We start from the raw sequence: 17948 nt of genomic DNA, 5'->3' as shown, positions 1-17948 counted from the left end.
GCAGCTCCACCCTCCTCACCTTCAGGCAACCTCGAGGGGAGCCGCCAGGGCCCAGGGCTCGCCGCACAGCTCAAGGCTGGCATGCATCGTGCACCAAAATGGTGTGGTCATCCACGCTATCTGCTGGACACCGTGTCTTCAACATGTGTCAGTTTTTTAAACTAAGCACAAGCTATTTTCTGGCTTAGTTTCCCCTCTTCCACAGGCCACAGGGGTTGAGACCAAGGTTTCAGGGTTATGCGCGTGCAGAGATGCTTTCCTGCCCCTGGGCACCAGCTTCAGACCTGGCAGTTACAGGTGGAACAGGGCAGAAGAAACAAAAATGACCTTACTCTTCCACAGCAGAAAAGGAGAGATGCTCTAGTCAAGGAAACTCAAAGGAGAAAGAGGCCTTTTTAAAAATCTGTTTCCCTTGGGCCAAGGGGGCCCATCTATGTCCGAGGAAGTCGGACCCTGCAGCATCCCTGGACGGCACATGGGAGAAATGCTACAGGTTCCACGGACAGACAGGGAAGAAACTTTACACCTTTACTTTCGGATGTATTCACCAGTAACAGACAAAGGCAGGGCTGGAAAGAGGCAAAAATACAAACAAACGTTTAAAGACCAACCCCTGATGTGCTGTGATGAGAAGGGCCTCTCCCCTGCGGGTCTTCCTCCCAAGAATGATTACCCTGGACTAACCAATCGGAAAACACGCAAGAACCCAAACTGAGGACACGGAAGTCCCCTCACCAGGACATCACCAGGACCTGGAGCTTATGGGTTCCACAAAACGCCCGGCCAGTCCTCCTCAGAAGTGTGATGGTCACGGAAACAGAGATGGACCAAGGAGCCGTCAGGGACCAGGAGGGACTTGGAAGAAGGAGCCGAGCGCAGCACAGGCTCCCAAATGAGCTCCTGGGACAGCAAAGGTGAAATCCCAGGAATGCCTAGATTGCGCCCAAACCCTTCTGTTCAACACACTTCCCAGTTCAAACTTCTGCTGGCCAGAGACACACCATTTTAAATTTAAAGAGGTCCCAAGCAGTCCTCTCGATGCATTTTTTGACGATCAACTGTTTCTTCCCCCTACTTCTAACATCCCTGGGTGACGGTCTAAGCCATGCTGGAAACCATCACATTCCCTTGGGAGCGATGTTAATTCAGGATCTCGGAGAGATTTTATTTACGACACTAATTACTGGGTTTACTCCTAGGATGCTTCTCACAGATAGACTCCATCCCACCCGAGGCAGCCACCTCACTCTCTGCTGCTTCGCAGGCAGCGGCACAGGGAGGGTCCTTGCACCAGAGACTCCATTCCCTTGGGAGTCTCAGGACGTCCTGCCCCTTGAGAACAGCATTTAGGTCTCTGTCAGTTCCCCACTCCCATAATGGCGCACCCATGCTGCCACGCAAACGGGATGCTGGCCCGGAGGCCGAGGCTCTGCATGCTCGCCAGCCTACCAGCATCTGGGAGGCCCACAAGGACCAAGCCAGGTGGGACGGCGGGGACACCAAAGAGGCTGCTTGGCTGGTACAGCCGGACCCAAGTGCTCCCTGCAGGTGCCGGGGCCACACATCTCCAGGAGATCTAGTCAGGGAGAAAGAGGCCCTGTGGACAGGCTGTCTAGACAGCGTGGCACGGGGTACGCAGTGGCGCCTGCCAGCCAAGCCTGGGATGGGTGTGAGGGAAGACACCCAGTGGGCACATGTGTCTGGAGCAGGGGCTGGAAAAGTGGAGGAGGGACCCTGGATGTGCACAGGGGGCGAGGGTCATCCCTGCTGGGACACGCACAGCTGACACAACAGGAGACAGGATGACACAGAAGTCCCTTCACCAGGATGTCACCAGGACCTGGAGTCTATGGCGGCGATGCCACAGGCTTGTGAACGTAGGGAGCAAACACGGGAAGGGGAGGCCCTGGGGCAGGACCCCGGTTCTGCAGTCTCACAGGGAGGGACCACCCAGAGGTTCAGGCAAAAGGCCCCGGGAGGCGTGGGGGCCCCAGAGAGGGAAAACCCAGGAGACGCTGGCCTCTGGGAAGTAAAATCAGGCAGAGGCAGCCTTGGCCTCGCTGAACGTGCAGCTCACAGCCCCTCTGGGCTGGCAGGAAGTCCTGCATGTCTCTCGTCCCAGAGAGGAAATGATTGGGGCAAAGGCTCTGCCCTGAGATCTCTCTCGCCCTAACTAGATGCTAAACACACCTCGGGGGCAGTGCTGGAATTACAAAGTCCACAGGTGCTGGGCTTTCCTGGAGGCTGCAGGTAAGTGCTCAGGCAAGGAGGGGACACCAAGGCTTCGGAGAAAAGGTGGTGGCGGGGAGGTCCAAACCAGAGCGGAGTCCCTGCTGCTCCTTCCTAACTGGGATCTTGAGAAAGACAACAGCCCCAGCCCACTCAAAGGCCACACCTCAAAAGCATGTTGCAATCTACATGGGCCGCCTCATTTTCAAAGCAGAAGTTTAGCAATTTCCTGCATTTGCAGGCATGTTCAAACTGTAAGCCCGTTCGATTCCTGAGTTTTCTTTACCAAATAAATTCAAGTCCAGTTATCGAATAACTATATGCATCCCATCCCCCTCAGGGCAGCTACATATAAAGTAATAAACGAAGGACACAAATGAGTGCTTCAACTTACTCTCTGCTGACTGCCAAGTCCCGCTGTCATCCCAGGCAGCCTTGCAAGCAAGAGTAGCTGTGGCGTATTCCAGATCTCCCCACGGACAGCACACGACAGACGGCCTTGCGGGACTCCCAGCAGCAGCCAACACACCCCAGCCAGCCTGTGCCTATCTGTGAACTGACCATTTCGGGCTGCTCAAGGCACCCCAGGAGATTCTCTGGCTCTGATGGATCAAAAAGGTTGAGAAATAGAGAACTTCTGTTCTCTATGTACACAGAAATGCATTTTTTATGTTTATCTAAAATTAGACATATCAAAATTAAGATTGGCCATCAATGTCCTACAACACTTGTGTGTGATTTGGAGCAGCCTATACTCCTTTAGTAAGAAAAACAATCACGCTCGCTTTCTGGGCAATTTAAAGTCCAAGTCTGTCCAACCCGCGGCAGCCCAACACAAATTCATAACCTTTCTTAAACATTATGAGGTTTCTCTGCTGGTTTTTTTTTTAAGCTCATCAGCTATCACTAGTTTTATTTGTTTGGTTGGTTGGTTGGTTTTATTTTTTGAGACAGGGTCTCACTCTGTCGCCCAGGCCGGAGTGCAGTGGTGCAATCTTGGCTCACTGCAACCTCTGCCTTCCAAGCTCAAGCAATCCTCCCACCTCGGCCTCCTGAGCAGCCGGGACTACAGGTGTGCACCACCACACCCAGCTAATTTTTTTTGTATTTTTTGTAGAGATGAGGTTTCACCATGTTAGCCAGGCTGGTCTCAAACTCCTGAGCTCAAGTGATCTACCCACCTTGGCCTCCCAAAGTGTTGGGATTACAGGCATGAGCCACCGTGCCCGGCCGTGTTAGTATCTTTTATGTGTGGTCCAAGAGAGCTCCTCTTCCGCCAGCCTGGCCTGGGGAAGCCAAAATATTGACACCCCTGAAAACTCTCACTTTAGAGGAATAACTTAAAATGCTGAGCCATCTTCCCCATTACTTCCTTGTTTAGTCCTCAAAGAGTCTTTGTTGCAAGGACTTTATTTATCACTCCTTTGTATATTACATGTCCTTCAACAATGGAAGGTCCTGAACCGCTAAACCACCACGCTGCTACAAAGAAGCACTTGGTGACAGCCTCCAGGTCTGAAGAGTTCTAATGTCTCCAATTTCCCAGACCCATTTTAAAGGCATTTAAAGTTCAGTCTTGAATAGTTTTGGTTTTTGTAATGAAGTCATGATGTTTCCACATGTTTAGCTCTTTATGCCTGAATATAAATAACCGAGGTAGTCAAATCAGGGTGTGCGAATGTTCCCTTTACTGGAAGAAAGTTTTCGCCTTCTCCCAGCAAAATATAAAATTAGTCAACTGTGCAGTGTGGTGAAATCACCAGCCCAAAATTACACCCCAAACATATGATTATTAAGGATTTGCAGTCCTATTTTTTGTATTACTAAAAAAGCCACCCTCATTATATCTTTATATTTAGAGGGCTTTTTAAAAATAAGTTTTAATAAATATCTCTGAATGTATACATCCCACAAAATGGACAGTTAAAAGAAGGCACTCATGATTTTAGGTTACATATTTTCCTTTCTACTTTGAAATAACCAAAGATCTAGTAATAGTTTCCACCACTACATTCAGGATAAAAGAGCTTTCTTTCAGTGTAAGAAGAAATTAAAATTATTGGGTTGGGATAAAGGAGGAGACTCACTTTTTAGATAAAATGAATTATGGTAACTTTAGTCTTCTGACCAAAAAGTTTAATTTTTTAAAAATATAATTTAATGTTGGGATTAAATCAAAATTTCATTTTCTATTTTTATCTTCTTCCGTTAGAAAGTCCCGGAATCTGAAAGGTTAAACCACTGTACTCAGAAAAGCAGACAGAGCTGCCTCATGTTTCTTTCAACTAGAATTCATTAATTATAAAAAAAAATACAGGCACTGAACTGTACACTTAAAAATAGCTAAAATGGCAAACTTTATGTTACATATATTTTATCACAATAAAAAACACAAGACAAAAAATATAGGTTTTAAATGCTTAAAATCATTTGAAATGCTTCAAAATTATACTCAGGAAATCATTATAAAATATAAATGAGATAATATTTATAAGGCACTTAAGTCAATAATCTACTGTTAATACTACATGAAATATGTTCATCTTTAGACGGTATTATCCCAAATAAGGATCATCAGAGGTCATCACCAGAATCCATAAACCATTTATACAAACAAAACAAAACAATTTTTCTAGATGGGAGAGCCAGTTTTCACGTTCTCAGATTTGCCTATTTGTGGATTACCCGCTTTGACAGTTCACGTTCACTGCTGTTATCTGAGCTAACAAATGTGCAGCTTCCCTTTGCGTGGGGTGTTCCCCCCAACTTTTAACTCAGATTGGGAAAAAATCACAAGTGGTCAGGATACAACTCTAATTCATATACATACAGAAAAGTTCCATTAAGGGAATATTTCTACCCAACACAAGTATGCTTTAACAGAGTTATTCTTTTTGCACTAACTGCTTAAGAAATTCCAAGCTGAAGTTATTTTAGATGCGACATTTAACGGACACTGCACTGTTCTGATCCAAGGAGCCCTTATATAAATCAGCTTTGGAATGTCCTGCTTCTTCCTGACTGGAAATTCCATACGAACCCTATTCTGTTTATTCTGAGAATTTTACTCCATTTGATTTTTGTTACAAACATTTTACAACCAACCACCCTTGGCCAAAATCGCTGAAGTTCTATCCTAATTCATTAAGGACTTCTTATCTATGATTTTCTATAAATCCCTACTTACTGTAAGGCTTGCCCTGCACATAAAAACAATTCCACAGGGCTGGGCGCGGTGTCTCACGCCTATAATTCCAGCACTTTGGAAGGTCGAGGTGGGTGGATCACGAGGTCAGGAGATCGAGACCATCCTGGCCAACACAGGGAAACCCTGTTTCTACTAAAAATACAACAAAAATTAGCCAGGCATGGTGGCGGGCGCCCGTAGTCCCAGTTACTCGGGAGGCTGAGGGAAAAAAAAAAAAAGAAAAACAGTTCCACAAAAACCTGATTTTTTACATTTCTTTTCTATTCCTTTCTCCTTCCTGAGCAGTTTTCTTTCTTCAAAGATATTTTTGTAAGTGGATTAATTTTTTAAAAACATCTTTCAGATACTTTTTTACCTGCGTCAAAAATATGATTTACAGTATTCCTCACCAATCTGTTGGGCAGAAGAAGTAAGAAAGACAGATAAAGATGGTATTATGAAACACTTGTCAGGAATAATTCTAAAAGTATGCATATCTGGCATACCGGTTCAGATGATTATTATACTGAGCACATCCTCAACACAGAAAAAAGACGTATTATTTCAGGGACTTCTCCGCCTTACTTTTTTCCTGAAAAAGGTGACAGAATGGATTGCTGCAGCTCCTGAATCACCTCTGACACCTGGCAAGAGAGGGAAGCAACTCTAGACACGGACTGATTCCTGGGCCAACTCTCATTTCTCTAGTCAGGCATGTGGCCTTAGATGGGTCATTCTCTTCTTTGGCCCTTGTTTTTCCCATCTGTGAAATGTGTCATTTGTAATGGACAAATTGTGAAGCCTTTTCTAGTTCAGAAGTTCTCTGACCTGCGGTGGGCCCACGTGAACAGCATTTCTGGTGTCCACAGGCCACCACTGGTGGAAACACTCCACACAAGACAGCTGGGCCTCAGCCCAGCACCAGTCGGAGCCTCGCTAGATCCTGTGACGCTAGATCCTGTCACATCGCTGACTGGGAGATCCCAGAATTGGAGCCGACTTCCCCCAGGAGCTGAGTCCAGCACACAGTCATGCTGCCAGTCCGTGGAGGCTACACACCCTAAGATCCCTATCTTACTGCAGGTGCCCCCAAGACACCCATGGCAGATGGAAGCTATTCTGGGACTCCGGCCCCACCTGAAGTGTCTACCCTGGATGTCTCGCTCCAGGACATCATGCCCACTAGGACTGTGTCCCTGCAGAGTCCTACCCAGGAATACAACAGCTGCCCTACACCCTCCCTCCCTCACGACGCATCCAGCAGATGACCAAGTCTTACAGACTCTAGACCTTCCGGAATGAACCAAGTCAGAATCAGGGCACTCTGCTCCAGTTTCTCAGTCACAAATCCAGCCCAGAGCTCCATCCTCTTCCTGTTCTGAACCATCGAATCATCTTCCCTTCAGAAACCTCCTGCTGGTCCCTTGGTCAGTGTCCCTGGCCTGTGACGCTTCCTCCCTGCTGTAGACTGGCTGAGGGACCCTCCACAACATCTCTTCCCATTGCCTTTGGGACAGAGTCCATATTCTTCAAGACAATTCACAGTCAAGATGATGTGGTCTTTAACGGCCTCTCAAACATCAGCTCTTGGCTACCACCCAGACACGCCCGCCATCCCTGACATGCATGTGCACACTTGCATGTGTGTGTGCGCATTTGCACAGGCTCACTACACGTGCACACTTGCAAACATGTACCTACACATAGGTGCACTTACACGTGTGGATACTCGCATGTGTATGTGTCTGTATACACACATGCATTCAGGCACACTTACACACATATGCACTTGCACACGGCACTCACATGTATGAACACACACATGTATGCACCTCTGGCTTCAGCAATATGAAATTTCCTCAGCTCTCCTGAGCTCTGAGCCACTTTTCTGTTGCTTGGATTCTCACCCAGCTCAGGCTAACTCTTCCATAAGGACCAGTGTCCTCACCAGAGTCCTTTAAGAGCAACCTGGAAACGTCATCGGGTCAAACAGGATGGCTCCAAATGAAGGCCTCACAGGAAGAAAAAGCAATAATAAAATCCTGCAATGATCACTAAATCCAGTAAGCAAGGAAATAAATAGAAATAGAATTACATCCAAATAACTGCGATCTACACGTAAAATAACCATGTGATTCTTACATGTCTTGAAATAAAAACTATGTCATGTAAAAATAATTAATACTAACAAACTAAAAAAACAGCCAAAAAAGGAATGACAATAGCAATGTGGAAGCGGGAGGAGATGGGGAAAGAAGAGGAAGGTAACAGAAGTGTTCTAACTTCTTTCCCAAAGGGGAAGTCAAATTGTATTATTACTGATGTTAAAACATTAAGAAATACAGCTTTAAGAAAACATTATAAATATAGCCACTAGTGGAACCAAAAGCAGGATATGCTTTCTATATGCTTTCTGATTTTAATAAAGGACAAGAAACATAATTCATATTCCAATAAATAGAAAAGAAGAAAAAGGGAGGAAGTACAACACAAAAGTTTTTTTTTTCTTTAATTAGGAAAGAAGACCAAGTCAGTTTCAGAAATAAATATAAATGGAATAAACTCATTTACTTATTTAAAAAAAGACTCCACGATAGGGTTAAAAATTACATTGACTTTTGCTGTCTGGAAAAAAAAAAAAAAAAAAAAAAAAAAAACACCTATGACTAAGGAACTCAGAAAAGCAGGACACATAGAGAAAAATATATCAGAAAAATACGAACAAAAGCAACATGGAAAAAATATCATTAAAAGTTTAATGTGTGGTCACAAAAGGCAATTATACAAAAGTAGTTGGCCAGGGGCGGTGGCTCACGTCTGTAATCCCAGCACTTTGGGAGGCTGAGGTGGGCGGATCACGAGGTCAAGAGATCGAGACCATCCTGGCTAACACAGTGAAACCCCATCTCTACTAAAAATACAAAAAATTATCCGGGCATGGTGGCGGGTGCCTGTAGTTCCAGCTACTCAGGAGGCTGAGGCAGGAGGATGGTGTGAACCTGGGAGGCGGAGCTTGCAGTGAGCTGAGATTGTGCCACTGCATTCCAGCCTGAGCGACACGGCGAGACTCCGTCTCAAAAACAAAAACAAAACAAAAAAAAGAGGTTATCTTATAACTATAAAGGGTAAAGTAGAAGTCACAAAGAAGATATAATTATCCTAATATTGGTTTTGTGGGTGGGGGAATGTTTTGAGACAGGGTCTTACTATGTTGCCCAAGCTGGCCTCAAACTTCTGGACTCAAGCAATCCTCCTGCCTCCGCCTCCCAAGAAGCTGGGATTACAGGAAAGCACCCCTTCCCCAGCTGTAGTTACGCTATACTTTCAAGTCAAATAACACAGAATACCACAAACACAGAATAAAATACATTTAGAAACAGCCACAGTGAATACCTGGAAAGATAAACAGAGAAAAATGATCTGGAAAAATTGGCAAATCTCTCGTAAGCATGGCGGATTAAGTAAGCAAAAGTAATAAGAAATAGAGGGCTTGAAAACTAAAGTAAGGCTTATCTAATATACGAGTATCACACTCCACAATTTGCCATTTTGCTAAATTGGCAATAGAACATCAAATGCCTCCATATTAACCACAAGGAAGGCTCTAAAAGTTCCATAAATTTGGAACAGTACAGGTCCCAGGAGCTCCATAATACAGCACCATGATACTAAAAATTAACAACAAGCAAAAACAAGAACAACACTCACGGAAGTTCAGCCGTTTGGAAAATTCTAAACTCTCTGTAACAACTCCTGAAACAAAGAAAAAATCAAAGTGAAACTGCAAACTCTCTTCAAAGTACCAGTGTCAAATTTATGGTACACAAGAAAGCTAAAATAAACTCTAATGACTTGCTACAGTAATTAAAAATAAATATTCAATTTAACCAGCAACAAAAATTACAATAAAACCCTTAAATTTGAATTTTAAAGAGTAACAGTAAATAAGAAAAAATACAGTAAAACTGATTCACAAAATCAGTAATTGGCTCTATGATAAGCCCAATGAATGAGATAAATAACTAGCTGGCCTAATCAAGAAGAAAAAAGAGGTTGGGGGGAATTAGGTCTAATAACCACAGACAGAAGAAAAATTTAAAAAAAAAAAATCATACAATGTTTTTCAAACTCTAGGTTAATACATTTGTTAATATGGATGAAAAAAAATTTTCTGGCCGGGCGCGGTGGCTCAAGCCTGTAATCCCAGCACTTTGGGAGGCCGAGACGGGCGGAACACGAGGTCAGGAGATCGAGACCATCCTGGCTAACACGGTGAAACCCCGTCTCTACTAAAAATACAAAAACTTAGCCAGGCGAGGTGGCAGGCGCCTGTAGTCCCAGCTACTCGGGAGGCTGAGGCAGGAGAATGGCATGAACCCGGGAGGCGGAGCTTGCAGTGAGCTGAGATCCGGCCACTGCACTCCAGCCTGGGTGACAGAGCTAGACTCCGTCTCAAAAAAAAAAAAAAAAAAAAAAAAAAAAAAAAAAAATTTCTAATAAAATCTAACTGTCCAAAATTCACTCAGGGACAAAAAACGTAAACAGACCAATATTCAAGCAAGAAACCAGAGCTCTCTCCTCCACCCACCCAAACGTGAGAGATGAGTCAAGTCTACACCTGAAATCTTTCACACATTTTAAGAAACAACTCACATATAGGCTACCTGAATGTTTCTGTATCTTGAAAATATATGTGATGGAAGATACAAAACTAGTTACCCAAAAACATATTTGTAACTCATAAGCAAAAGACTATTATCCCCAATAAACAAAATATTCTTATAAATCAACAAATCATGAATAACTTCACTGGAAAATGTGACAAATTAACAGGTGATTCACAAGAGAGATAAAACGAGCAATAAACATTAAGAAATCCTCATAATCACTTACAATTTTTAAAACGCAATGGTATTTTCCTCTATTACGTTGGCCAAGACTTAAAAGATTGATAATATCAAGTGTTGACAAACAGAAAACACCGAGTTTTGCAGGGAATGTAAAATGTTACTTTGTTATCTTTGTTGGTAAATTTGGCAGTATCTGTCAATTAAAATGCCCCTCCATCCCCAAAATTCCACCTCAGGGAACTTATCCTAGAGAAATACTCCCACAAGTGCGCAAAGTCGTATATCCGAAAAGTTCCCTGCACACTAAGAGAAAGCTGGTAGCAGCCCAAATGTCCAACAGGAGATAGGACAGAGAAAGGCAGTTCCACAGGGCAGCAGTCAGCTGGCACACACGGGCACCTCCTGCTGGCTGCTCACAAACCCAATCTGCGCCAGTGGGTCCATGCTCTGGCCATAGTGGGCACTGGGCATCCGGAAACCACTGAGGGTGTGTACAGACAATAGCACCCTATACATGCCTTAAAGAGAATACACTGAAATGTTATGCAAAATTTTTAAAAAAACAGTTGCAGAAAAACTCATAGAACGTTGTACCATTTTAAATTCTTTAAAACGTATATATTTAAAGATCTTACTATGTTCACCAAGCGAATGTATTTAAATGCCTAATGCAGTGACTGGCATAGAGCAGGCACTCAATAGTAGCTTGCACAAAATAAACTTACACCCATGTTGTGAAATGTCTAACACACTTTCTCCTCAAAATGCAATTTCCTCTTTCGATTGTAAATATCTTGATGGCCAAGATGATGAAGACTTTGTCGTGTATAAACTATGCACTTTGTACAATTATCTGAAAAGAAATGGTTTAATTTGGGCAAGGAGAATGTTGCCGTAAGTGTTTGGCTCTAACTAAATTACCCAAACAAATCTGTGGTCAGAAAACCAAGTAATGAATTATCTGCAGTGAGTTCCACAACCATCATTTCCTTTTATAGTATGAAAAGAAAGGTGCTACATATTCACACCATTTTGTGAAAAATCACGGTATATGTCTTAAACGCAAAGTGCCTCTATCTATCTTGATCCCTTTATACAAGAGAAACAAACAGTAAGGCCTTGAGTACCAGCTGTCAATGTTTTATTCTGGTTCAGTAATTAAAATGGGGAGCTTCATATTAATTCCCTGGAAGAATGACATTCAGATCAACTCACTTCCCAGCAAAAAAAGTGTCTACATCCAGGAGCTGCAGGACAGGGAATATGATTGTTCTCAGCTACTGTAACTCCTCTCATTTAAAAGTAGGACACAGTGTACAGTCTAAGCTCCAACTTCAGACGTCTTAAAGCACATTAAACAAAGTGGTCAAACGAATATGAAAGAAATTCTGCCAAATGATTACATGTAAGCTTGTAGTTCTATGTCAGTTTTCTACTAACCTCCAAAACCAGTCACGGTTCGTCTAAGAAAGGGATGTTTTAATCAGAACACCTTCATTTATTGTGATACTGAAGTCACCTGACTAGGTGAACTGTAGGCAACTGAGCAACTATAAATTTCACATGACTGGATAGACACAGCCTAAGCTCTTGAGCCCCCCAGATGTATGGCGGGGGTGACCTGCTATGGAGGCTTAAATCACTTTCAAGAGAAGAACCCACAGATGAAATTGCACTTGTGGAGACTCAGACGGATTTGCAAAGCTCTGAAAAGAATTTTGGGCTGGTCCACTAATAAACGGTGGTCCTAAAAGGAAAGGTCTACATTTTCCCTTTAAGCAGAAATATTCCTCTGCCTACATTTGCGTAGATCCAAAGCACTGTTTTTGCTGAGTCACTGAAACAGAAAAAAGATAAAACAGGACTTTTTATCCCAGCTGAGTCATATCATTTGGACTTTGTAATTCTACCTGAATGCGCTAGTCAATCTTATGTTCAAAAGTCTGATGAGTTTTCTGAACGTTGATACGGCAATTCCACAAGTAAGACTGGAAACAGAATTCTAGTTTATGTCAATATCATTTGACCAATAAAAAGAAGCATTTCAGTGACTAATATACAAGAATGAATAGTGACCCTCCGTGAAAATAATGAACTTGCTGCTCTGAACATCAGATCCACAAGCAGGAGTAACAGGTAATCTGAAGTGTCACCTCCAAGAACAGGACCCAGCCCCACAATGAGGAAGCAATTTAACTCTGCCTTAGCCTTGAAAATGTGACAAAACTGAGTTGAACAGCAGTCTTGAGACACACGGGACAAAAGGTGAGAGTCGTTCTGTCCAGGAAAAACAAGGTCAGGTTTTTGTGCTTACTTTGTGGCACTTTTAAAGACACATCAACAAAATGTGATTCTCTTGCAATTTTGTACTTCAAACCCCCTATATTTTCCCTTCCACTTGGCTTCCAAACCACCCCACACGTTCTCAAACACTCACAAAATGGCCCACTGGAAAGGATTCCTTTTTATCTCACTGTAATTCCCAGTAGCATGGGAATAAGACACAAACAACACTCAAACCTGCTGAAACAAAGAAATGCAAACTCATTACACTGCACTTAATTCTCATCTCCTTAAGAAGCATCTTCTTACAGGAGCTTGGTTTGCTTTGAGTTACTTCACTCTTCCTTCTGAGAAACAGCTTTTCTGAACCAGTATTGTTATCCATTTTTTAATTATTATATCTAAATGACCTACTTAAAAAGGGCTGAGGAAATACACTTTGTTCCAGATCTATTCTGAAGGGAAAAAGAGGCTATCTTTCCCACCAATGGATCTCCTAAGCGAAAAGCCCCAAACTTAAATGTTTTTGTAAACTCTGGTACACAGTAGAAAGTGTACTAACTTTTACTCCAGCTTTTACTGTATTTCAGATCTTTAGGACAAATGAGTGACAGATTCATCAAGACGGTGACAAATTCATCGATGAAGAATGCGGGGAGAGGAGATGTGTAAAACCATCATCTCAATAAAACATTCCTTCTTCAACAGGAAGGGTATTTTGTTGCTGTTCTACCACTACAATAATGTTAAGAAATAAATTAACTTTGGGGTTTTCACTCCAGGTACTCCTCCATCCCTAAGCAAAGTCAAGAGTTTCTATGTTTTGTCAACTTGTTTATATTGCGAGGTTAGCAAAACTAAAATGCAGCAAATTATGAAAAAAAAGGTTTAAGGCTTAATATACAAGTAACATCTACCTAAATGAATTGTATCGCAATTCTCTCTTTTCTAAAATAAACAATTTTTTAATCTGCAAAAAATAGGAATAACAAATCCCTTACACAGTTTATAGGCTGAATGTAAAATTATTATGAGATGACATAGAGAATATATATACATTCACGATCCAAAACTTCAAAAGCAGAAAAACTTTTTCTAGCAAAGCAGAAAAATGAGTGTATTTCACATACACTTTCAGTACTCTTTCAGTCCTGTATCAAAGTTTATTAAAATGCTTAAGTCTGCAGCTTTTCACTTAGATCCACTGTGGGGCTGCGCATGGTGGCTCACACCTGTAATCCCAGCACTATAGGAGGCCGAGGCAGGCAGTTCACCTGAGGTCAGGGGCTCAAGACCAGTCTAGACAACATGGCAAGACCCCATCTCCACTAAAAATACAAAAATTAGTTGGGTGTGGTGGCGGGCGCCTGTAATCCCAGCTACTCGGGAGGCTGAGGCATGAGAATCACTTGAAGCTGGGAGGCGGAGGTTGCAGTGAGCCAAGATCACACCACTGCACTCCAGCCTGGGTGACAGAGTGAGACTCTGTTTTAAAAAAAAAAAAAGAGGGAGATCCACTGTGGAAGAGAAAACCTTTTTGTTCCTTCTCAGAACAGACCTGGAACAATCACCAGGATACCTCAGTGTGTCCACCAATTCCCTTGGTGCGATTTTAAGAGTCACATGACTTTGGGATGTTTGAATAAAAGGGGCCTTGACTTGGACCTACAGGGCAGGTGAAATGGTCAATGGTCATTCCAGCTCTTGCTGCTCAAGAACAGAACATCCCTGTGAACACGGGCCACATTCTCTCAGCAAGCCACAACAGAAATTGTTCGGGAAAAGAATAAACTCAATCTATCATGATTTCCTTCTGTTTTCTGAAATTCTCCCGGCAAGTCAGTCTGCATCTGCAATTCTACCTGCTCTGTAAGCGATCCTTTGCACAGGGTTCCAGCTCCCCATTGTCCAAAGATGTCCCGGGGCATGGTCCTCTCCTAACCCCTAGGGCAGGCCAGCTTCCCCTTTCACACCACAGACGGAGGGAAGATGCTCAGGCGTTCATAACAGCCCGAAAGTCACACCACAAGTGGAACTAGATTCACAGCCACACCAAGGTTCCTTCCTGCAGACCCACAATGCTGGAACTAATAAATCTGAGTTATCAAATGCTGCACCAGAAGTGGAGACCTGCGTGCAGGGAACGTGGGAAATACCAACACAGGGCCCTCTGTTGCAACTGTGCAGAGGGACAGACGTTGGCAGGGTCAGGCCCTTCGCCTCCTGGCTGCCCTGCGGTCTCCCGAAGAGACGCCTCCCCTCCACACCCAGGACCCCGGCACTTCCACCACTGTGGCACTTGGGACAGAGTCTGAGGTTATTAAAAAAGAGCCCTTTCTCCTTAAACTGCTGGGACCCCCCAGAGCCAGTTTTAAAGTAATGTACCTTCCCTCAGTGTCCTGGTTTGAAAACAAACAGCAGAAATCAGAAACAGAGGAACCTGCCTGGAGATTTCTAACTTAACCCCGGCACCTGGCCGAGGTTTGCGGCACGGTCCCCCTAGAACTCTGCCATCCTATCTTACACGGCTGCCAAGTGACCCAAACTGGGATGGGCTGGGAAGGTAAAATGCACACGGGGACACTGAAGATTTTGCATAAAAAAAAAGAACAAAAAAAACTTGGTAGTAATTCTTGTCATTTACATGTTTAACGTTTTGGATTTTGGATACACTGGGTTAAATAAAACTATCATTAACATTAATTTTACGTGTTTCCTTTTACCTCTCTTGATGTGATCACTAGAAAACGTAAAGTGATAGACACAGCATGCATGGTACTTCTCTTGGGCAAAACTTCCCTCGAGTGCTGGGTTAGTGAACTGCAGGCCCGCGGGCCAAATTCTTTCCACCTCCTGCTTTTGTACAGCCAGTGAGCTAAGGCTGGTTTTTACATATATATACACACACATATACACACACACACATATATACACATTTACACACACACACACACACACACATATATATTTTTTTTGGGGGGGGGACGGAGTCTCGCTCTGTCGCCCAGGCTGGAGTGCAGTCGCACGATCTTGGCTCATTGCAACCTCCACCTCCCAGATTCAAGTGATTCTCCTGTCTCAGTTTCCTGAGTAGCTGGGATTACAGGCACCACCGCCACGCCCAGTTAATTTTGTATTTTTAGTAGAGATGGGGTTTTGCCATGTTGGCCAGGCTGGTCTCAAACTCCTGACCTCAAATGATCCACCCACCTCGGCCTCCCAAAGTGCCGGGATTACAGGCACGGGCCACCGCACCCGGCTGGTTTTTACATTTTTAAATGGTTGGGATTAAAAACAAAATCAAAAGAAGATCATTTTCTGACATGTGAATGGCATAGAACTCGGATGTCAGGTGTCTGTAAGTAAAGTCCATCTCTTCGCTGCCAGGCTGCCTCGGGCTGCTCCAAGCTATGAGGCCGGTCCTATCAACTACTATCCGGTCCTTTACGGAAAACGTTTGCTGACCCTGCCCTGGAGTTCTGCAAATACAGACCCAGGCTTCTGAGCTGAGGAGGGTCTGGCTCAAGCCCCTTTTGGAACTGCACGTGGGCTGACCTAGGATCCAAGGCCACTGAGCCCGGTCAGAGGCAGGACGGGACCAAGTCCCACCAGCTCACTGGGATGGCTACAGGTGACCCAGGAATCTTTTTGGCATCAAATTCTCTTTAGATCACTCTCTTAAGTTTCTCATTTGTGATGAATTAGTCAAAACTTTTGCTTATTTTCAGAACACAGCAGGCCCACAGACAGGCTGGGGACCCCAAAGGGGCAGACAGCCTGTCCCAAGCCCCTCTTGGATGATGCTTCAGAAACCCCAGCCATCTAGAAAGAAGAAGGGTGGAGGGACACTGGTCTCCCATAGTGTCATCTCTAAAGCTCTATCATCCCAAACGGTTCGGACCAAAACGAAATGAACACACACGGTAACAAGCACGACAAGGGTCGGACACTCAGGGAGATGGCCCAAAAGGTGGGCTGCTTAATAACTGGTGGTGGGACTTTGATGAAGTTACTTACCTGTGTGGGCCTCAGTGTCCTCTCGGGTAAAAGGGGGTGGGAATTACTACCTGTTTCCTAAGACCTGAGCATACTGAGTAATACATATAAAGAACTCGAAATAACTCTCTGTTCATAGTAGGCACTTGATCAATGTTTGTTGAAAGGAAATGAGCGCTGGTGGGCTACTTATTTGGGGAACTAGTTATTGAGGCATTTGCCCAATTTGATTCAAGTTCGTAAGTTCGTAATGAAAATAAAATTTGTATTAATTTAATGGGAAACAGTAATGTTGATAACTTACATCATACTGTCATCGTGATTCAAAAAGTAGCTCTCAATACCTTGTATTTTGTTCTTATGCCCTTGGCTTTTTGTATCAAAGTAACCACAAGGAACTACTTTCCAAAAGCTACAACAGCATTTGCCGTAAGAATGTTACTGAAGGCACCGTCTATGTAAGAATACATAGCCTGTATTAAAACAACCAGTATTAAAGTCAACATTCAGAAGTTTACCGTAGCACTAATGCTAAAAGAGGCTTTTCCTTCATGTGAGAATTGATGCATTTTTTTCCTGAGAGTCAATGCAACACATCAACGGCTATGTTTTGCTTTTTGTTTCAGGTGCCAGGAAGCTCACATCCTAAGTTTTGGTTCACATCTACCAATGGGAAGGAATCCTAAGATGTACATATGTGATCCAGCTCTTCCCCTCATCGAAATCTATTATTCCATTGCCCGTTCTTATTTTTGTTTGTATTTTACTACAGATAGTCTCCAACTTAGGAAGGTTTGACTCACACTTTTTCAAGTCTACCAGGTGAAGAAGCCACAGGCAGTCAGCAGAAAGCAGTAAGCTGCTCCCTCTGCAGGCCCGGCAGCGGCAGCCCCACAATCTCCAGGGTGGACACTGGCACTTCACAGTGACCTGCGCTTCCAGGTGCCCTTGTCCAACCATCGGCTAACATTTACCCATTCCAAGCACAGGTAAGGTAGGTGAGGCTATGCTACCATGTTCAGTAGACTGAGGTATATTAAACGCATTTATGATTTAATGGTATTTTCAACTTACGATGGGTTTCTGAGGAGGCAGCCCTGTCGTAAGTTAGGGAGCGTCTGTCTGTATCTAACGTGTGACCTTACGTGCACGCTTCATTCCCTCATAGGTAGAAACAAGCAAACTATTATTACCAACATACAAATAGTGAGATTTCCATGACCAGATACTCAAATGAGCCTGCAAAAATCCTCACACCACAGCCTACAGGATGACGTCCATAAATCACTACACTGATTTGTCTTTGCATTTCTTCATTTACATTGGTCCTATTTTGAGAAATGTCTAGAAAGGTAGCAACATCACCTTGTACATAGGTTCAGGTAAATAATGAAAAGTACTCA

At 43.6% G+C, this 17948-nt stretch overlaps 1 protein-coding gene across 10 annotated transcripts in view; it reads right to left on the bottom strand.

Annotated features, from left to right (window-relative positions):
* ZNF516 (zinc finger protein 516) overlaps window positions 1-17948 on the bottom strand; it is a 138823-nt gene that overhangs the window by 108591 nt on the left and 12284 nt on the right. Inside the window, exon 2 of one of the 10 annotated variants that reach the window (XM_077975136.1) lies at window positions 9125-9169. The exons of 8 other annotated variants lie outside the window; for them this stretch is intronic. The gene's annotated coding sequence lies outside the window, so the exon portion shown is untranslated. Of the gene's footprint in view, window positions 1-9124; window positions 9178-17948 lie in introns of those variants that run through there. One more of the 10 variants, XM_077975137.1, reaches the window with a different exon arrangement.

The sequence above is a fragment of the Macaca mulatta genome, chromosome 18 (genome assembly GCF_049350105.2).
Source record: "Macaca mulatta isolate MMU2019108-1 chromosome 18, T2T-MMU8v2.0, whole genome shotgun sequence".
Taxonomy (NCBI): Eukaryota; Metazoa; Chordata; class Mammalia; order Primates; family Cercopithecidae; genus Macaca; species Macaca mulatta.
The sequence above is the reverse complement of the archived record's forward strand: the minus strand, read 5'-3'. Positions and strand labels throughout refer to the sequence as shown.